At 48.0% G+C, this 5,262-nt stretch overlaps 1 long non-coding RNA gene across 1 annotated transcript; it reads right to left on the bottom strand.

The window, feature by feature from the left end:
- Window positions 1-508: 508 nt before the first annotated feature.
- Window positions 509-4,572, bottom strand: LOC116453463. Its single transcript, XR_004243826.1, has 2 exons — window positions 2,964-4,572; window positions 509-968 (listed from the first exon to the last, which is right to left on the bottom strand). It is a non-coding gene; the product is annotated as an uncharacterized LOC116453463 (long non-coding RNA).
- Between the last annotated feature and the right edge of the window lie 690 nt (window positions 4,573-5,262).

Raw genomic sequence — 5,262 nt, 5'->3', positions numbered from 1 at the left:
CTTCTCATCCTGGCTGGGCACACAGCTGCTGGGAGATGTGTGCGTCCTGATGCCCTCACTCGCCCCCCCACCCGTGGACAAGATTTGGGGCACTTTGAAGCCATTTTAGGGGTGAATTAGGCCGGTTCAGGGAGGGCAAAGAAATAATTTGAGAGGCTTTCTGGGGTGTCCCTGTTTTGCCCCCCACCCCAAATCTGTCCCCTCTATTGGTAGTCCCTGCACCAGCCCTACCGGGTCCCTTCTGTGCCCCCCAAAAGCCCTCATGGAGGGGGATGGACCCTGAATATCTGTTGTGCCATGTATATGGGAAGCCCCTCCCCTGTTACCCACCCCCCTCCATCCTTGTCCCTGCGGCCTTGCAGCCGCCAAAGGGGACCAGGCTGAAACAAGGAGGGGACTCCCGGCCAGTGCAGTGTGAAGGGGTTCACTTTCAAACAAACATGGGGTTGTAAAGTGGACTTTGCCACCGCAACAGGGACATAAGTCAATGATGTTTGAAAAGCAGCCATAAAACATAGCCCCTTTAGTTTGTTGGACTGTTGCAAGTCTGCAAAGCTCTGTTGACAGGTCATTGGAAGTAGCTGTTGGAATCTAACTGCAGTTTGAACTTCATCGGTCAGCATCACCAGGAGGCTTAATGGTTTAGGTTGAGAGGTGGTGCATGTTTTTTTCAGAGTAATGGCCCAATGAAGAGCAGTGTTGACTGCCATGACTGCCATTGTACCCTTCAAGAGAAATGGGCTAGGCTTAGCACTGTGTGAGAATTCCTGGTTCATTCTATCAGAACTCCCTTGGTTCTGTTGGCTTGGTTTAACAGCTGGAGCAAAGGTACAGCAGTTCCTAGGGCAGAAGCAGAAGATACCCAAAGCTCTGGACTTCATTGTCCTTCAGCACAGCGTAATTGAGTGTAGTCTAATTGGAGGAGTCCTGAGCACCAGTGATATAAGATTTTTCTGAAGTTCTTAATGCTGTCAAAACAAGAAAGAAGGAAGGTGATGAAGATAAAATCCTTTCCTCCTAAATCTGTCTATGCAACAACTTCAGGGGTAGTTGTACTGTGTACTCACCTATTTTAGCACTGCAAGGATATTGGAGTCACTTAAAGAGATGTCTCCTATGGAGTACTAGAAAACTGCCATAACGGTAACATGTTTTCATACAGTAGTTTGAGGAGTAATATATGTACAGTCTTGGATGTTTAATCCTGCTGGCTCAAGAGCCACTGTTGAGCTTTTATGTTTTAAATCCAGTCTTAGAGCTCTGCAGGGATCCCTGCAGCATGACATTGTGACAAGGTGATTCATGTATAAACCTTAGATGCTTTCCTTATATCTTCAACCAGCTTTGAAAATCAATGATTATCTTGCATGTTGCAACTTGAGAGTCACGGCAAAGGTTTCACCAAACATTTTGGAATATCATGCTACAGCTTTCATTCCTATGGAAATAGCATTGAGCATATTGCTGGCAAAATGCTGAAAGAATGAGCCAAAACCAATACCCTTTAATGGGAAGGATGGAAAAAATTTAGACGTGTTTATTTGAACTAAAATTACTGTGGACCAAGCCTAAATGTACTTCACACTAAATTCTTATAACTGATTTTAAGGAAAGGAGGAATGTATGAGCTGCTTGTGTTTCAGTTCACTTGTAATCCTGGTCCTTCTCATTTCCTTTTCACTGTAAAACATTTCTCAGTGTGCAGATGTGCAATCGGTTCTGTGTGTCCGTGTAACTCAAGTAGTCAGGATCAGATGGGTTTCTGCAGTAAAAGGATACAATGGAACGGGAATATGGCCTAGAGTGGAAACTCCTGTGATTTTGCTCCTCTCAAAACATTTCTCCTCTCAAAATGGATCTCTGTAGCAAACTTGAGACATTCTTCTACTCCGAAACCTGGGGTGTTTATTAGGTGACAGTGCTGTTCCTGCTGTGCACCTTTGCACCTGGCTCACAGACCATTTTCACACAGCCATGGTCCAGAATGTGGGCAGACAAAAACCCAGCAGTTTTCTCTTGCCTACTTGACTTTTCAAGTTCTTATTATGTGATTATTGCATTACTTTTGTCCATGATATCTGAAATAATTTACCATGCATTTTGAATACAGTGCAAATACATATTTTACTCCTAGAAATCTGAAAGTGAGTTATATTTAATAGTAGTTTGTGAGCAGTGTGGCAATCAAGCCTTAAATATGCCAATCAAGCTTGTAAATAACCCATATTATCAGTCAATCTCTTCAATATATTCATGTCTTTATATGTGAATTTATTCCTATATAATAGAAAACTCAGAGCAGTGGCAAAGCAGGGGTGGGGGCAGGGCAGCGGCGGCCTGGCTCTGAGCAGGGCAGGGAAAGGCAGGCTCGGGATCCTGGAGTTTTTCCCCTGAGGCACCCAAGCAGATGGTGAGAAGTCCCTCTTTTAGCGAAGGTAGGGTGTTAAGGTCCCAATGCAATGGCCGCTTTTACGAGCAGAGCTGCACTCATGGTAGAAGAAAGGCAGCAGGAGACAGAACCCCGCAGCGGTGACGAATTCTCCCCACAACCACCACAGTCTCCCTTTCCCTCCAAATGCCAAGAGCACAAGAGCTGGGGGCTGCACCCAATCCCGTTTTCCCAGTCCAAAGCTCTCGGTATCTCTGCCCTCCACGAGAAACCCCCAGGTAAAGAGAAAGTAGACAGCTGCAACCCCTCCCCTGAGCTGTGACAACGTCTTTGTCCCTCTTAAGTATCCAGTGGTGATTGTCTCCTAGCAACACACACGGGGGAAAACTCCTTAAGAGAAAAGAAACCAAAAAAAACCAAACCAAAAGGAGAACTCCTAAAACTCCAACATAAAGGTGAGTGTCACTTTCCTTCTCAGCTACACGTAAAAGCACATGCTCTCAGTGTTAGGGAAACCCAACAGTGGTTCCACTTCAAACCACTGTATGTGCCAGGACAGAAAGCTTTCACTGACCTTGCCTTGCCTTTTACTTGCATCCTTTCCTCTTCAGAGCATGCACTGAAGCTATGCACTTTGCTTCTCAGCTGAGTGTATTGTCATATTGCTGGAATCTCCTTCTCGCACAGACAAACTGCTTCTGCCAAAACATGCCGATGCTACGCGCTTTCCTTCTCAGCTATTCGCACCGTCACATTCTGTGTCCCGCTTGCAGTCTGAATCTAAACCCAGAAGTTCTGCCTACACCTCACACACGCAGATGTGCAAGGACGAAAAAGTTGCTCGGACCTTGCCGCTTACACTCGAAAATGTCCATTCCCTCCGCAATGAAATGACAGCTTTCTTTGCTTTACATCCTGCAAACTTCACATGCACACGAACGTGCATGTGCACACACACACACACTGGAGCTATGCACTTCCTTTCTTTCTCAGCTGAACTAACCCATCCCCCACCTTGACTTTCTCTACCACTTTTCTCTTGGCCTTGTCACGCATGGACAACAGATGTCTTTCCTCTTAAGACACCCATGGTGTTGCCTACCCCTCCCTTACATTGCCTTGCCTTTCCTGCCCAACATTGCATTTCCTTGTCATTCCTGACTATTCCTTTCCTTTGCCTTCCTGACCTATCCATGTCCTTCCCTTGCCCTTCCTACCAATCCAGTTCCTTTCATTGACTCGCACACCCATCCTGCACCAGACCTCCCATTTGTCCAGGTCCAACCTTTCATTTCCTTCTCCTAGGACTCTCATTGCCTTGCCTGCCTCTCCTTTGTCTTGCCTTGCAAAGCCACCACTTGCCTTGCCTTGCCCTTGAAGGCATTCCTTGCCTTGCATTACATTGCTTGCCTCTCCTCCACCTGCTATTCAAGATCCGTCTTTTTGTGGAATTTCTTCAAATTGCCTTGCCCTGCCTGCTCCTCCTAGGACTCTCAAGGCCTTCACATACCTCCAGTGTTTCAGGAGCATGTGAAGGGAAGCCCAGAGGAGGTCACATGCAAGCACACCTGTCTGTCCTGGCAGCTTTTTCTGGCACCTATCCTTGCACGTCTTCAGTTTTGGACAGGCAATCCATATTTTTGCACTTGGGGTCCAGGACTACAATGACAGCTCTTTTGCATACCAAGGAAAGCAGGGAGCCCTAGTCTTTTAGGTGCAGATTAGAGACGGCCCATGCGAGATCAAGGCCAGACAGAGCAGTGGTACTGGCCGCTTTTGTGTACCAGCAGTCCTTGAACATACCTGTCACTTGCCTTGCCCTGGCAACCCACCTGTTTCCTTGCCTTGCCCTGCCAACCCTCCTTAGCTATGCCCCACCCTTGACCTGCTTACTTCTTTTCTCCAGGGCCTTGCCTTACCAGGCCTACATCTCCTTGGCATTTCCTTGCCTTTCCTGCCCCCTTCCTTTACTTTGCCTTGCTTCCCCACACCTTGCATTGCCTTGCTGTCCGGTCTGCAGCCTTCCCTCGGCCTGCCTTCCCTCTACTGCCTTGCATGGACTTGCTCACCCATCCCCCACCTGACTTCCCTTTGCATTTCTCCAGGTCCAGCCTCTCATTTCCTTCTCCTTCTAGGACTCTCACTGCATTGCCTACCTCTCCCTTGTGTCGTGCAGAGCCACCACTTGCCTTGCCTTGCCCCTGAAACCCTCTCTTACCTCCCATTACCTTGCTCACCCCTCCCCCACATGGAATTCAAGACCCCTTTTCTCCTGGCATTTCCCAGCCTTGCCTTGCCCTTTCTGCTCCCCCAAGGACTCCCAAGGCTCTCATATATCCCCAGTGTTTCAGGAGCATGTGAGAAGAAGCCCAGGCAAGGTTCTGTTTGTCTTTCTGGGCAGCTTTTTTCTGGGACCAATCCTTGCATGCCTTGAATTTTGGACAGGCTATTCACATTTTGGCCTTGGCATCCAGGACCACAATGAGAGTTCTTTTGCATACAAAGTAAAGCAGCTAGCCCAAGTCTTTTAGGTGCAGAGTAGACATGTGAGATCAGGGCCACAGAGAGCAGTTGGTCCTGGCCACTTTTGTGTACCAGCAATCCTTGAATGTACTTCTCACCTTGTACCTTGTACATTGTACCAAGGCCTTGCTTTGCCTTGGCAACCCAAAAGTTTTCTTGCCTTCCCCTGCTAACCCTCTGTAGCCTTGCATTCCTTTGCACGGCCATGCCCCACCCTTGACCTGCCCCAGCTGTTTTCCTCTAGGGCCTAGCCCTTCTTGTTTCTGCCTGGCCTACCCATCAGTGGACTTACCTTCCTATGGCCAGCCTTGCCTCTAGCTTCTGGGCCTTCTCTTGCCTACCACTCCCTT

This window comes from Corvus moneduloides, chromosome 19 (assembly GCF_009650955.1).
Source record: "Corvus moneduloides isolate bCorMon1 chromosome 19, bCorMon1.pri, whole genome shotgun sequence".
NCBI classification, from domain to species: Eukaryota; Metazoa; Chordata; class Aves; order Passeriformes; family Corvidae; genus Corvus; species Corvus moneduloides.
This window is presented reverse-complemented; position numbering and strand designations above follow the sequence as displayed.